At 45.7% G+C, this 16,607-nt stretch overlaps 1 protein-coding gene across 3 annotated transcripts in view; it reads right to left on the bottom strand.

Annotated features, from left to right (window-relative positions):
• Positions 1-16,607, bottom strand: part of CDCA2 (cell division cycle associated 2) — a 111,363-nt gene that overhangs the window by 11,138 nt on the left and 83,618 nt on the right. For all 3 annotated transcript variants that reach the window (XM_055696068.1, XM_055696069.1, XM_055696073.1), the window contains exons 20-22: positions 11,695-11,771; positions 3,615-3,720; positions 414-530 (exon numbers count right to left, since the gene is read on the bottom strand). The gene's annotated coding sequence lies outside the window, so the exon portion shown is untranslated. The remainder of the gene's footprint in view (positions 1-413; positions 531-3,614; positions 3,721-11,694; positions 11,772-16,607) is intronic.

The raw sequence follows: 16,607 nt of genomic DNA, 5'->3' as shown, positions 1-16,607 counted from the left end.
TGGACCAGGCGCGTAGCTGAGCTCCTGTGGATTAGCCATAGACTAGATCGCCTCTCTCCAGATCCCTGGGCCAGATCCAGCCGCAGCAACGGGTGACCGAGGGGCTGGGCGCTGTGTGTGGTGCGTGACCCGGCAGCCCCCACCCAACGGGCCACCTTTTGGCACCGGAGGGCGTTTTACAAATGTGTCAAATTGGCCCTGTAGACAGGCGGGCGCAGGAAAGGTGGCGGCGCCTTCTGGAACTCAAGGCCCAATTTATCCTCTTAGCAAAAATGGCAATTAGAAGCAACTTTAACGAGAGATTTGGTGGGAATAATGTGTTTTTAGGAAGCATGAATAGAGTTAGTCAGAGTCTTACTGTCAGGCTACGGAAAGTGTCTGCGTTCCAGAAAAGCTGAACTGAAATAACTCACCGGTAACTATGGCTGTGGGTTCCCCGACACTGCAGGTCCTTCACGCCCTTCGTGCCACCAAGGAAGTAGCAATCGTCGGAGGTCAGCGGGGCAACCAGCCCTGAAGCCAAGTGATCTCTGAAATCCAAAAGAATCACAGGTCTTAAGGAATCTGGGGCTGTAACGTAACGGGGTGCGCTAACCTGGTCATTGGCGTTCCTTAAAAACCCCAACCAAACCCCAAAGTGAATTTCATTTATTCACAGGTACCCACATCCCAGCAAAGCTAAGAGCCAGAGGTCCAAATTCATGTTTGGAATTGTGCATGCCTACAGGGGAAAAAAATCAGATTGAGGATTATTAGAGCTTGGATTAAAACTTCCATAAATTTCAGCAAACAATACACCGAGTCCTAGATTTCAAAAAAAGATCTTGACGGACCAGGCTCGTTTCTGACATATCACCTCCCTCCCTGTCCTGACCCACTAAAACCCCCAAACAGCTCCAAAGCATAAAGATGGTGGATTTTTCTCCCCCTGTCCCTCTGTGTACAGGCTACTTTTAAAATTCTATCATCTCTGCTTAAACTCAAAATTCTACACCCAGCAAATCTTCCCGATAGATAGATGGGAATTTCTAGGCCACATGCTGAAAAGCAGCAGCTTGCTACCTTAAACCCTCTGGCATTTTTTAACAAATAAAATTTTCATTACAAAATCTTAGTCAGAAAGGTTTCCAATTTTAAACATTGAGACATCTCATGGAAAAAGCTATTCTGTTAATTGTCCACCCTTTTTTATTCTTGCTTAGTCAGCGCAGGCACATAAAAAAGATCACTGAAATCTTGGGAAGATTCAGGGGAAAAAATGACAGGCTGGCTAACAAAAAGGAAAGGTTCTGAACACTCCACAGTCCTTTCACACTTCAGTTATTTTTATTAGCTCCATCCAGTTGCTCAAGTGTGAGTGCCATGAGTCCAAGTGAAAAAGAAAACCTCCCTAGAAAGCTACTTCAAGTACCTATAGGAAGAGAAACGTGCAGCTGCCTATGTTGATGTAAACATGGAAAACAAATTTTCTGGTTCGATTTGAGTCAAAGAAATGAAAAAACCCTAAACATAGGAATGGTTTAGAACATGAATTTTGCTCATGCATGGAAATTATCATACGCAAGATGAGTGTAGAATTTACTGGTAGCTTTACAAAGAAAAATGTGTGTAAACAAATACAATCAGAAATCCTTGACCACGAAAAAAGGACTTTGGCAGTGGCAAAGCACCCAACAAAAAGGAAAAGCAATGTAAAAATTTATGTGTAAGGATTTTTTCAGTGTAATAAGCAAATCTGTCCTCTTTTAGTTATTGCTGTTTAATATTCCCTAACGGCTTTCCTTTATGCCACTAGAAAAATGAAAGTGTTTCGATAGGTGACTACAAATTTTATCATAACTTTGAAAGAGTACGTTTTATTTCATTATTTATCTCGGTATAGCATCTTACTCCCCCTATTTCTTTGCACACCTCCAATATGCATGGTTTTTAAAGACTGTTTTCTCCCTTCTGTAAATTAAGGCCTCATTTCTCCCTACTGTATAGTTTTGGGGTTCGTTTGGGGTTGGCTGGTTGTTTTTTTGGTTTTTTTTGCTTTGTCAGTTATATACGGTATGAAGTTGCTATGCACAGAGCTTTTGTAAAGATAGCTTTTTTTGTTTACTGTTTTTAATGGTCCTACTTATGGAAGAATTATCTTGTTTGTAAAATGAATATGTCTACTTCAGTTTTAAACTTTAAATTATCCTAACAAAAAAATAAAATTTTTGTACTGTAAACAAGGGGGGGAATTACCTTAATTTCAGAGTGTTCATTATGCCTTATTATTTATCATCTTTATGGGTCCACTCAAGGCACTTGAGTATGGTATGGCAATATGGTAAGGTATGGCAATAACACTTCTAAAAAGGGTAACTCCGTGCTAGGTGACAGTCCCGACAGACAAACCTTCGTGCTTGTGAGACGTCCCCCCACGACTGGGCAGGGCCAGGTCGGGACTGATAGTCATGGAAGGACGGCGATGGTCTCTTCTGCCCACCAGCACCTGGGGGAGAGCCAGCGCCTTTCCAGGAGAGGGAAGGAGTCAAAAGGTCGGCGAGCTGCCCTTCCCTCGGGAGGCTCCCCTTTTGGTTGGCAGAGTCCGATCGGTTAGAGCATAAAATCACAAAATCAACCCCCAAACCTCAGACTGACCAATGCCGGCCTGTCCTTGGGCTCCTGCCCGTGGGACTGCCTTCGGCGTTGGACCCTCTTAGGCGCTGCCTCCGTGCACAGCTCCACACACGCCGCAGAGGTCAGCGACATCCACTCCCAAGAAAGAGTCCGAAGCGTGCCTGTATCTGCTCCCTCTCGCAGCAGAGCGCAGGTTTTAGTATCTGGGGTGCAAAGGAGGTGCTCCACAGCCCCGCTGCCCCGAGCCCCGGCGGCGGAGACCCTGCTCCGCCTGCCCCTGGTCTTCCGGAAGGGTAACATACACTGGCTGCCGCAGCCCAGGTCTGGCACACCTAACGGGGAATTTCTGTTCCCTTTGTAAGAGCATTGATCAAAAACAGGTAAATTACCTTTATTCCATCAGAAAAAAATAAACCAGAGTGGTGAAAATCATCTTGGAAAATGGTAATCGACCATCTAAACCAGGAATATTCTAAATTCTTGTGTGAAAATCGCTGGAAAGGTTCAAACAACCGAAAATTTTCTTTGATGATGAAAGCCACTTTTACTGGCATTTTTTGACTAACAGAATATGCGTCAGTGTTTAAAACACTGCCAGATGTCAGTTAAAGCATCTGAAAACATTAGGCGCTATCAACCAAAAACTGAGAAGAAAACAGGCTTTTTTTTGGTAATCTGCTTCAATTACTTATTCCGGGATAACATGCAATTAGTAGATGACCTCCCCAACAGCGAAACCGAAGTTGTCCACTGTCCTGGTGAAATATCCTCCGTCTCGTCTAGAACAAAGGCTCATTCTACTCAAAATCTGATTCGGCTTTTTCCCCTCCCCTAAAAAATCCCAGCAGTGTATTAAGTGACGATTTTAGTGATAAAACTAACAGTTAGTTTCAAAGAGATTCTTAGTCTTTAACAGTGACCTACTGTTCCATTCACGAGAGGAAGTTTGTTATGCAGATGAAAGCCTGGAGATCTACTGTGTTCCACTCGTGATTTCTTACCTCTCTTAAGGACTTGATGATGTACACGCACAGCCTGCGCCTGTGATCGGTTATCGCTCTCGCCTCCAGCGCTGTCCCATCCGTTCAGCAACTTCCAAATAAAATGCTGAGTGAGGGAAGGAGATGCATGAAGTACCCCAGCAAGACAGTTTCAGGAAAAAAATGAACTTCTAAATTCAAAAAACGCCTAAATGCAAATACAAACACCTCCCTCCAACCCCAGCTAGCTTAGATGGCATCATCAAAAGTTCTCCATATTGAAAGAGAATCCCTATTAAAAAACAACAAAATCTCTGGGATCCGTTACATTTGACAATGAACCAGGTTCAGTACGACATCTTGCTCGATTCTCAAAAGCCCATGAGAAAAGATCTTTCCTGGCCCACGTTAAGACCAATAAAGTCTAGAAACCCACAACCTTCTTAAATCCTTAATTCACCAGGTGCTGCACGCAGGGCAGATTGCTCAGCTCTCCTTTGTAAGATTGCTGCCACGCTCTGGAAAGAATTTAATGACACTTGTCACCTCAAACACGGAAGGCAGTGCCTTTCCCAAGGCCAGGTATCCGCACCCTTCCCTCGGCTGATGCCGAGAACTCCGGCCAGACACATCTCCCGACAGAACTGCTCCTGTGAGCAGCGAGGGAAGGCGCAGTCAGCCTTGGCCTCGGGTGGCAGCGGGCACGGCCACATTGCCACCTGCATGAGGCCTTCTAGAAAAGCACATTCTTTCCCACCCTCTTTTTTTTTTTTTTTCCCCTTTACGTGTCTTTTCTAGATGGCTGTTTTGTAAGAACTTGGATTTCACTTTAATAAATGGGGAAACAACAGCCACTCGTTCAACCACTTACGCAGGGCAGCTGGGGAATTGCCAGACCAGTTAAAATATTTATCTCTGTGACAACACACAGCTGTCGAGGTGCAAAGATCTGAAGCTTTAATCGCACCAGGTTATTTAAGTAGGAATGTCTCATTAACTCCACTTGCAGGACTGGATTAAACGGACAGCTGGTGGCCGTAGCAGAGGGTGTGGACAGAGCAGCCAGGACAGAGCCAGCGTTGAGCAAACATCAGTGTAGAGCCGGGGGAGGAGGAGACCCCACAGCCCCCTCCCGAATGGAGGGCACCGACCCGCTGTCCCATGGCGGCAGCATCAGGTGGGGGGAGCCAGATCTGCTGTCCTCCACGGCTGCGCAAAGCTACGGCAATAACAGAAAAAGACACAGAATGACGACACAGCAGCCTCTCCACCACCAGTCCCTTTTCCGCGGGGGGATGTGCATGGAGCGCCCTATTTTCTTGTGACTCTTCTGCAAGGTTTACAGCGTGTGTATGTGTGGAAACCCATCCCGGTTCCTTTTTGTCTCTATTCTCAAACTCAGTCCAGCATCACGCACGGAGGCTGTAGCTACCCCGTCTTACATACAAGTTAGTAACTGTCTCTGTGACAAGAAGGTGGTGGCTGCAATCTCGCCACCATTAAAAGCAGCGGCAGGTTCAAACCAACCTTAATTGATCCTGGAGTGAGGGTTTAATGAAGGGGATCCTGGGTAGAACGGGTCAGAAACTGCATCTAGCAACAGTCCTGGAGGAACAGTAAAAAACAGGGGTGGGAGGGAGCAGAACGGGGGAATAAATAGCTAGCACAAGCGAGAGAGATTGTCTTTCGGTAATAATACCATCTCTCCCTGTTTACAAGCTCAAAACTTGACAAGACACGGGCCAGATCCTCAGCTATCGCCAACCTGAGTCGGTGGCGGCGCACCGACTCACGCCATCCATGGAGCTGCCCATATAATTACTTTCCCCTCTGGCCTTCAAACGAGAGCCACAGCTACAAAATCAGTAGAAAAACCACACAAGCGATGGATTTATGTTCGCCTTCTTCCTCCCCCAGCACCTGAATGGGCACAGGTTGCTTGACTTAAACGGTGGTGGCATGCGAGGGCCCCACAGCCCGTACCCACCATGGAGGGCAAGACAGGGACAAGTAGTAGAAACTCCTCCTGAACCCAGAGGAGCAACCATCCCTCCTCAGGATTGTACTAGGGGACAGAAAGCCCGAGGAGGTGGGACAGGAGAAGGGAATGGCAGCAGTAACTGAAGTACGACCCTCGGTACCCGATTTGCAGACTGTAAGGTGCTGCCTACCCGAAGGAAGGGGTTTTACAGCTCTTCTTCCGAATAAAGGAGCCTCTGTCCATGTTGTCACCTTTCAAAGTAACGGTGGCTTTACCAGCGTGCTGGTGCCGGTTCTCATGCTTACAGTTATTCTGATTTTAAAGCTCTTTTGCAAATCTCCAGCTTCTGAAGGCACAGGAATTTTAGCTTCTTAACATTCTGGCCTATTAATTTGCAAAGGAAGCTCCTTAGAAATACAATGCAGCTTTGCAGGAAGGCACGGACCAGTGTCTTTAAAAACTGCAATTAGTTTTAATCCAAGCCATGATTCTTTAAGTTCTGACTCTTCATCATTTCCAGGATGAATAGAGCTGACAGTAGAAAGAACTATTTCCAACAGCAAGCAGGCTTTTAGAGGATGCTACATTTTGAGAAGGGAAATTTTTTGACGAGAAATTCCAGCCCCCCCACCTTTCCCAGGGCTGTGTGGTTGGGGTGCTGCGGCGAGGGACTGCAGCGGAGCGATGGTTCCACAGGACGCGGGTGGAGCAGGACTCGCCTCCACACTTCACTGGGACTGCAGGAACTTGATTGAAATTTACCAGCAGGGTCCCCGCGACACTGCGATTGCTGTAGTCGTTTCTTTGTCTTTAAAATGCCATATAATTGCTAATGTAATTAGTGATGTATACAGAGGGGGCCTGCGCAATTACCAAGTCCTAAGATCAAGTAATTAATGTTCTGTCAACAAAACAGCAACTGTTTCATTAACAACTGTCTGGGTTTGAAAACAGATCAACTCGGAACATTACCCACCCGGCTGAGTTTCGCGATAGCAGCGAATCCAGACCCAAAACATACCAGCCTGCATGAGGTGGGACCGTGGCTTCCCCCACCCACAGCTACCAGTTGTTGCTCCTTCCAGTAGGAGGAGGAGCCACTAATACTGCTCGAAGGGACGGGCTCCACGCCTGCGTAGTCTGCTTCCACGCTGGCAATCGATGTTCTCGATGTTTTACGAATCATCTCAAGTACAAAAACCTTGCTGAGGGTTTCAAGGAGCCAGCAAGTTTTATCAAACGTCGTGACACTTTTATTTTTGTAAAAGCCTATGATTTTGTTGTCCTCTGGACTTGATTTGTATTTCCAAGCTTTTCTCTACCACCACGAGCCCCAGCACCTATCTCGTCCTGTAAAAGGAGGAGGAGCTGGGCGTCCACCCCAATTTTATTTTTCATTCTCCTTCCTCAACAAAACTGAATTTTACAAAGAAGTTTTAAACAAAGATTAACCTTGTCTTTTTCCTTATAGCCTGTTTTGACAGATCATATCCTTTGGTCAATCAAATCCCGTCCTTTGGTTGACCAAAACCACTCCCGTGTCTCTTGCTTATCTCCTTGTTTCAAAGCTTTTATCCAGAGGCCAATTTCAAGGGTGCAATGGAGACGCATGGAGAGTGGAAGGAGCCGTACTGGTCCTGCGTGACTCAGGCCCGTGCTATGCAATCCTGAGCACCATCTACTAGTCCTTTACCTCCCGGGTTGCTATTTGGAGAGGGATTCAAGATCCTCTTCTCCCAGGACGCAACACAGACTCCAAGTCCTGATGCACCCATCGCACTGACGATGCGGGAACGGCCCCTGTAGCCGAAACACACGCTCACCGAGCGAAGGGCTGCAGCATCACCACCCCCCCCAACACCCAGGGAAGCTCTGCGCCCCACAGCCTCCTAATTCCATCACAAGATGAAGTTTCCATCGCTATTATATCCTCCAGAAACCAGCTTAGAAATGAGGCCCGTCCTCCCAACACGCTTTTTCCTGCCTCAGAATTGCAGCGGATACGGTTAACGTGGCTAAACGATAAACAATAGCTGTGGCAGAGAAGAATTAAGCAGCAGAAGCAGGAGGGATCAACAAGGATTTCCGGTGAGATTTGAAACACAAACAAGCATGAGGAACTCTAAAAGTGTACAATTTTTCCTCCCGCTCTGCGCGTGTCATTTTATTACAGGGTAATTAAAGAACACTTTAAAATTGTGATTAATAGGCTTTTTAGCTTCAGAGAAATCAAATCTTTTGATGTCTGTTTCTTAAACATGCAGTTTACTTTGCCATTGAGGAATGGAATTAAATAAAGAATGGCAAGTATGTGGTTTTTTTCCTGCTTTCATTTTACCTACTACAGGAAAGCTTTATTGCAGCAACATGGATAAAAATGAGATTCAGGCAACAAAATGATGCCCTCCCAGCCTAATTAAACGAAAGCTGGTGTCACCTCTCCCGGCTCCGCGGCATCCCAGGAACGGCAGGGTGCTGGTGCACACCATGCTGCTGAGAAGGCTCGGGCAGCAGCCGGTATTTACGGAGACTGGTGCACAAGGTGCTTCTCCCTTTGGAATCGCACGGCCAGTCCTGCCAGCGCTGCCTCCAAGCTGTTTGGCCGTACAGTTTAGAGGTTCCCTTTCGTAGGAAGCTTCACTCAGCAGCAACAGTTCTGATGATTTTTTTGTATGATTGTTATTTTTTAGAGGGGGTGAGGGAAGCAAATGCTGGTCACACGGATCCTAAACCAACACCAGGTAGCTTCACGGTCCGTTCCCTGGGGACATGCAACTTCCACGGCCTGAAGGAATGAGCTGTGGCTTTTCTCTTTAGCGATACCAGCAAATCTCCGATGCACAAAGCCTGGTTTTCTGCTTAGGTTGAGCCACTGATTGAAGTAATGCCTCTCAAGGGTGCTTAGTTTTATTTCATATAACTGTTTTTAACCATGGATGAATTTACACATGAGAGAGTTAAGAAAGACATCTGTCCTAATTGCCCTTATTTTCCCTTTTGTTTAAGAGCTGGACTCTATAACCACGCAGCACAAACCCTCGATAGCCTGCACGACATGTCTTTTGTCCTAAAGATCACGGAGCTGCCTATTCCCGAAATAGTATCTTCAGCCCGCTGGCAGCCTACGTGGCCAATATTTTTTCTTAAAGAATACTTGTTACCTACTCTCTTCTCCATTTCTCCTTTCTCCATTCAGCCCTTCCCTTCACATCCACAATGTGGGTCCGTCTGAAGAACTTGCATGCCCAGAGTCACCGAGCATCCCACAGGCGGATCCTCGCAAGCGTGCAGCCAGGCAGGGCAGCGCTGCCGTATTCCCTTGCTGTGGTTTTGCAGAAATGGCTCCGACACACTAAGATATGTGCAAAAATAGATGACTCTCAAACGCCTGAATGCCTTGAAGTATCATAGAACCACTTAGGTTGGAAAAGACCTTTAAGATCATCGAGTCCAAATCATGCCCTTGGTGATTTGCCCAAAGCCTGGCAGAAGTCTGTGGGATCAGCAGAGACTTGAACCTATGCCCCAGAAGTGACAAAGATCCTGCAGGAGAGGAGTAAGAAGTAAAAAGGCAGGTCTCAGAGTCTGAGTGAATATATTAATCTATTAGCCTATATATAAGCAGCAGTTTCATAAAATCTCTTTGCAGCATTATCGGCATGGGTTTTCTTCAAGGTTCTGTTCTACTCTTTGCACGAATCCTGCCTGACACACTCTCCTCCTTCCAAATGTCTGAAACATGTCACACCTACACATGCAGATTAAAATTAGGGATGCTTTTCATTCGATTGTTCTTGGAAGAAAAACGGAGGGGAGGAAGGGGGGGGAAGAGCCAAGTTTAATACTCTACAGTAGCACAAACCTCTTGGGCATAAAACATCGTTCAGGTAGACACATCTGGTGAAATGCATCACATCAAATTAGTATCAAGGGTATTGAGATTCTAAGACGACTGGCAGACAATTCCCCTTCTAATGTACTGCTTTTTAGATTGTTGAAGAAACTTGAATCCCAAATCTCCTGTGAAATGAGTGATACTAAACATGCCTGCTCAAATACTGAAAGTGAAGATCAAAGACGCAATGTCCAAATTGGCTTTGCAAACAAAGCAAGCCCAGAGATCCCCAAGAGAACGTGGTGCTAATTTTATCAGATCTCCTTGACTTCTTCCTCCCAACAGTTTGTCATTTAAGAAAAATAATAATAATGAGAATGCATTTCTCTCTGTCAGAAGCCTTGCCGTATGACAAGCAAATTCATTCCCTTTTAAGTGTATGCTTTGCAAGTCACCTAATAGTCTTAATCTCGTTTAAATGAAATCTAGTTTGAATGTTTCACTCCCCGAGAACTACATCCCTGTCCCCAAACCACACATCCCCAAACACGCACACATTCTGCCATGAATATTTCAATACAACTCAGCCTTTCAGATCAATACCGACAACTCTCAGGTTCTATTGATTTTTCAGAGGTTTGGCTCACAGGGGTGATAAAATATTTCTCAAGTTATGCAACCCGAGTTCAGGCGCTATCGCTGACACTTCAGCATTTACTAGACACATCTCTCTCTCCCTCTGTCTCGATTTATGACTAAGCAATAAGTCTTGGTAAGGTGGGCAGGATCATCCCATAGGGCCCACTTAAGGTCAAAAAGAGAAGTCAGGATAATAGGACGGCCCTTCAGGTCCCTAAACTTCTGTTTTCTGAGGTAATCACTTATTCTTTTCCACATGCCCTCAAAGCCCTTCTTCCAACATTCATTAGCCAGCCAGTGAAATTCCCTTTCAGTGTACCTCTGTAAGCTGTCAAAAAGAAAGGGACACCAAAGCAGACACCAAATAAAGCAACTCCCCGCTGAGGCAAGAAAGCTAATCCTCTCCATATGGGAAGGAAATACACTTAATTATGTATTTATGCATGTCATTGCAGGCTTATATCTTGTTTCACTTTCATCCACAATGATCCAAACCTATTTAAATATAATGAGTAAACATTTCTGGTTTTACAATAACATAAGCGCACGGTCGCTCAACATTTCCCAAACATTTCCTTGCAGGACACGGCAATTTAGTGTAGTTATTTGTACTGAAGCAGCACCTAGGGAAGGCAGTCAGGGACCGTGACTCCATTGTGTTAAGGTGCTTATAATCACAAAAACCAGAAGGCAGGCACTGGCCCCAAAGAGTTTACAACTGGGCTGAAGAAGCATTTTGAATTAGAAGGCAGAATCTGTGGATTCTGGTTGCAACATTCCAGTTATTCCCGCCCAAAATGGGTATCCCTGCATAGCAAAGAATTACATTTTGGCTCCAGCGGACACCACACAGTCCAGCACGCTGCCAGGCTGGCACCAAGGCTGTTTGCTGGCCCCCACCAAGAGACCTGTTGCATATGACAGGCTGACAACGCTCCTGCGCCTCAGTGTCCCTCTGTCCCCTTGCAACTGTCCCATCTGTCCCCATCACGAATTCCTTGGTGTGGCGATCGGCTAAATCACATCCAGGCAAAGACCTTACCTTAAGGGGTGGAGAATATACACAAGCAACACACCTTACACGAGAATCTACCCAGGCAATGTCAACGTACTTTAAAAATCTCAACACATCTCAAATATTAGCATCTGAGTTTGGAAGCCGACAGCAGCACCTGCCATCGGAGGTTCTGAGGGCGGGCTGATGAGCTGCAGAGGCAAAAATCCGTTTGCCCACACAGAGACAAGCACTAAAGGCTTAATTCCGTTTCCCTATTTGTTCTAAACCTCGTTAATAGTTCTACACCTAACGTGGTGTCTATCCCTGATGCACCACAAAGCATTTTTGTAAAAAGATGACTATTTACTATTCCTCGTGAACAGATAGCGGCATAAAGAAAAAAAAAATAAATGAGGTTAACTGACTTGACCCACGGAAGCGACCAGGTCCATAGCAGCTGTACTGATCCCCCGTTGCCTTCTCCAGCTTCCCCTCCATTTTGAGTGAGCTCTTTGGTTTTCAGGAATTAGGATTCATCTTTCATCACTTGAAATTTAAAGACCTTTATCTTGGAATAACCTCGTTAAGTGGGACAAGTCCTACAGACTCTCACCACGCACCAGTGCCAGCCCAGTCCTTGGGCGCTTACCGCAGGCAGGGCGCGTTCTGGCGGTGCAGGGAATACGTGGTTACCTTTCAGTGGGAAATCCGAAATTGCAGCGTCGCCTGTTAAAGAGATATTAACAGCGTGTTAATTACTGGCTAGTAGACATAGGAGCCATATTACTTTGTCCATAACTCATTTCACAGCGGCTGAAAGCCTCCGCACGCCACGGCGTGGCTGTGGCGGGGGGTCTGAGAGCAAAGGACCACCGGCCCGACCCTCAGCGCCCATTCCCACTTTTATCATCGCATCCACCATTTCAGGCCCTTCCGTGATCCCAAATACTTCCACTCAACTGCAGAAGGCCTGTGGCCTCCGTTTCCTGAGGGGAAATCATTTTGTCCTCAGTTACAAATTCCAGGAAAAGCCAAGGAATCGGCACTCCGAGTGTGTCCCAGGCCCCCAGACAGAGCAAACGCTTTGCTCCCTAGGAGGAAGCAAGCATGTTTTTGAAGCCTCACCAAAGACATGGAACAACGAAATAATCATCCATCTAATTCGGTTTTTCTCCTTCCTATTGATGCTTTACACTACACTATTTTTTTTTTCATCTGCAGCAACATGACGGCATGATGGCTTGAAGGACTGTTCTCCCATGGCCCCCAAATCCCCTCCCTGATCAGTATGCTGCAGGGCTTTTCCATTTAATGTCTACTTGCACTTTTGGTGCATGCCCCCAAGACTTCGCATTTTATATTTATCTGCATTAAAATATATGCTCCATTTACTGGCCTCAGACAGACTCAAGCCCTTGTAGAGGGGGTGACACTGCTACCTCCTTGCTCAGTACATCCTCTGCTTTCAGAAAAAAATAAGATAAAATATATACAGCTCCCATACATACACAAGACATTGCTGGAAAGAGGAATTCTCAAGAGCACCTACACACCTACCAAACAAATCCTAAAGCATGCAAGTATTTTTGAAGCAACACGCCCAAAAAGGCTGAATTCAGAAGTGCTAAACAAATAGTAGTTATAATGCTTGATACTTTGGGAAAAGAAAAAAGAAACCCAGTTAATTATTTAGCCTAAGACACAGTTTAGTAACTTAACTTCTGGCTTTATCCCTGAAATTATCAGCAAACCTCTTCTGAAATTTTTTTTTTTTTAAAAGTAAATCAATATTGTACCAGATCCTAAGTTGCTTTTTTGGTAGTTCAGGAGTATAATCCTATCTGTGTTTCTTTGTTTAAAGCTATTTTTATTTTTAATATGTCTTTTTTGATCCAGTAGCATCGAGGAGGTGCAGGGACTCTGAGACCAGGGACACCTTGTGCTAGCTGCGTCTCGTGGCAGGAGGCTGTCCCGACCCCGTGGCTGTTACGGAGAAGGGAACAAGAGTGCAGGGGATGGAGACCTGGCCACATTCACAGGCTCAGTAGCCAAGGCAAGAGTGGAACCCACCGGAGATGCTCCCTGAGCTGCAGCCTGCAATTTAAAAAGGCACCACAAAGAGCATCGGCATTTCAGTTTCAAACCGATTCACACAAACAGAGGATTTGTGTGCCCAGCGAAGCCCCGCTGGTACAGTTGCACTGCTCTGATCTCTGTACGACCTCCAGGAAGCACCTGAACCCCAGCGAGACACCTGAAAAGCTCATTTGAGAGAATCCTCCCTGGAGTAGCTTCCCCAAGGTGACAGGGCTTGGCATGGGAGTCCACCTTGCTCGATTTCCATTTTCCCCCCGTGTGTTGGTTTTTAAGACTTTCAGGAAGTAGCAGGCAAAAAAAAAAAAAAAAAAGTGGTACTTCATTTCACTCCTTCAGACAAAATCTGGCTTTCACCCCCTCCACCTGGCTGAGAGGATTCATCATTCCCCTCATTTAAATGCATTCCAAGAAGGTTCAGCAGCACAGCTCAAGGAAACCAAGAGCAGCTCTGGAGCTGCATCCCAGTTTGCCGCTTCAAAACCGTAGCGCAAGTACGTGCCATCCAACCAAGATCCATTACCTCCCATGGCAGCAATACCTTTGAAGAATCCTAAGTTAGTTAAAACCCAGATCAAAAACCCACGTTGGCCATCTCTAATCAAATTACACTTTTCAAGCTGTTCACTCCCCAAACCCCATAAAATGGTTTCTAATATTTTTCCCACAACTGGTGTTAAACCGTAATTGCTTGCTGTATCTTTTTGCCCCTCTTGAACAATTGGTGTTAGATTTGCCACTTTACAGTCCTCGGGAATGTGACCTGTCATTATAAAGCTTCTAAAAATATCAGTTAACACTTCACAATTTTCTCTCCTTTATTTCCTTCTGCAGCGATGGATGTTCCCTCCCCGGACCAGATACCTGATCTGCCTTTGAGCGTAAAACCTTTCAGCAATAATTTTTGCAGTCATTTGCGCAGTAACACCTTTAACATGCCTGGGAATAGGAAGTCAGATCTTTAACTGATGTAATCTGGCATAGCTCCACCGATTTTAGTATTTACCTCTGTTTACACTGGTTGGAGAGTTCACTAAGAATTTCTGTACGTTCCCTTTGTTTAAAAGCTCAATCAAACTCATTTCTCGTTATTCAAGAGACTTAACTTGAATACTTCATAGAAAATCAAACTCATGCGATAAGAAGAGCAGTTATTAACGAAGAGATTTTCAGTCTAATTGGAGAATGTATTTCAGGGCATCTCTCAGGTGAGGTCTCGTTGAAACATTCAGCTCCCTGAGCGGACCCTTGGTTTACAGGCTCAGTGCGCCGCGTCCTCCAACGTGCTGCGGAGATGCTTTTCCAACGGCAGCTGGGTGGACTGGGGCGTGCAGAAGGCAGGGGTTTTGACAGCAACAGCCACGAGGATTCTCACGCAGGGTCCCTTTTGGAGACAAGGGGTTTGAATAGAAAAAATTTGCTGAAAGCCTGGCTATTTCCTAGCGCAAGCACAAACTCGCTCGGCCTTTTCCCCCCCCATGCCCTCAGCAGGTTTGTACAGATTTTCTGCAGCGGCTGGCACTCCGGTTCCTGCCTCCTCCATCCCGGAACCACAGCCCTTGCTGGTATTGGTAGTGCTACGACACATAGAGCCCTGCTGCTCTAGCTAGCAGTCTCTTTGCAGACTTGCTCTCTGACATCCCAAGCTATAGTGTCCAAGTAGAATATTTAGAAGCACGTTTCTTGACCAAGGATTGCCCAAGCTCTTTATGAAAAGAAGGCTGGTACGCCTCCGCAATCTCAGACTTTGCACGTTCTTCCTTCCCAGCAGAGCCCCAGGTGGTTCCAGCACAGCCGCATCTCTCGGCGCAGGCATCGTTCCGACCCTCTCGTACAATAAGCCCGGGTCTCAGGAGGGAGGGAGGAGAGAGCCGGCTATATTCAGCATTGTGGCTAAAACTCCACAGTAGGTTGACCCCCTGGCCTTTTCCAACAATCTTTAATACCCAGTGTTACATGATTCCTAACGGCACTTTTTTGGCGCTGGACAGGGCAGAGGTCAAGGTCTGGAATGTCACCAGGGCTGCTACTTACCGGGTAAAGACAATTAGACGATTGTCCAGACAACTGAGCTTTGTGCTGTGTGTGATAAGCATGCAATCAGCCCTCCGAGGTGATATAAACAAGCTGCCTAGCCACGGCGCTTTCCTTCCCAGCCTCCTCCTCCCTTTTCTGGGGGTCTCTTGTCGTCTCCCCCTGCCTGTGCTGCTCCCTACGACTCTCCGCTGCATCTGGCAGCTCCGGTGCTAGAAACAAGCCAGCTGTGGATGTTACAGTCGCAGAACACAGAAAATACTTGAGCCACTGAGACAAAGAGCTAATCTAGTCTAGTTCTCTAAGCTTAGGGTTTGGCCATTTACAGATATCATTTATATTATAACATTATTTATGCAAATTACAGAATCGGTAACCAGAGAGCTTAAGAACACCTAATCCTAAACTAACAGCCAATTCTCTGACAGACACACATATCCAAGGACTGTGGATTCAAGCACTTACAGAAAGGAACTGAAACTGCATTCCCAAAGTCCAAAAAAGCACATTAGGCCACCAAGGCACTGCATTTAAAATAACCAAACAAACCAAAAACGGTCAGCCAAACCATTATTCCCTAGCATCTCAGGCTGTTTGTCAAATCTAAAATACGCGTTTAAGATGATCCAAACCCCATCTATGACCTGTTGTAGGTAGGGCAAAAATATCACCATGGTTTATTTTACTGCCAAATACCAATGATGACATCTTCCAGTCCTATAGCACCTCTAATTCCAACGATCTCCAAGTACTTTATTGTGGCCCTAGTTCACCAAACAATGTAATCACCGAATTAAAATCCCATTTACTCCAACAGAATGTGCTCAAGTGCTTTGCTGAACTGGGGACTAAACTATTAAAATTTACATGCCTGTAAGGCAAGAAATTATCTATCCTGTTTCACCAATGAGAAGAAAATGAGGCTTGCAGAGAAACTCAGACTTACACTTTGTGATTCTAGGGATGTCCAAGTCAAACAGAGGGATGCACAAGAATCCAAAAACAACAGACTAGAGGCAGACCCTGTTTTCAAGTGGTTTCTATGTTCATCCCTGTGCCACAGAGACCAGACGTGCATGCATGAGAAGAAACAGGACCATATGGGAGAGATGAGCGCATCACCACTGAATATATATAGAGTCTAGAAAAATTACCTTAATTGTTCTTTTTCCCTTAAAAATGGGCACTCAGTTCTAGTTTTAGACCTGGCAAACTGGCAAAAACTCAACATGTTAAATGCAAATCTTGCCTCCGGGTTCACAAAAAGGATTTATGGAAATATGAGCCTTTTCGAGCTCTAGGGCCTGCAGGAAAACCCTCGTGGATGTCTGTCTTACCCAGAGCTGTTTTATAGGACCTTCTCAAGCAGAACGTACAACACACAATGTCCTGGGAATCCTTCCCCTAAATTTCTAAGTGGGACTTTGGAAGAAA

This window comes from Falco cherrug, chromosome 18 (assembly GCF_023634085.1).
Source record: "Falco cherrug isolate bFalChe1 chromosome 18, bFalChe1.pri, whole genome shotgun sequence".
Lineage (NCBI taxonomy): Eukaryota > Metazoa > Chordata > Aves > Falconiformes > Falconidae > Falco > Falco cherrug.
This window is presented reverse-complemented; position numbering and strand designations above follow the sequence as displayed.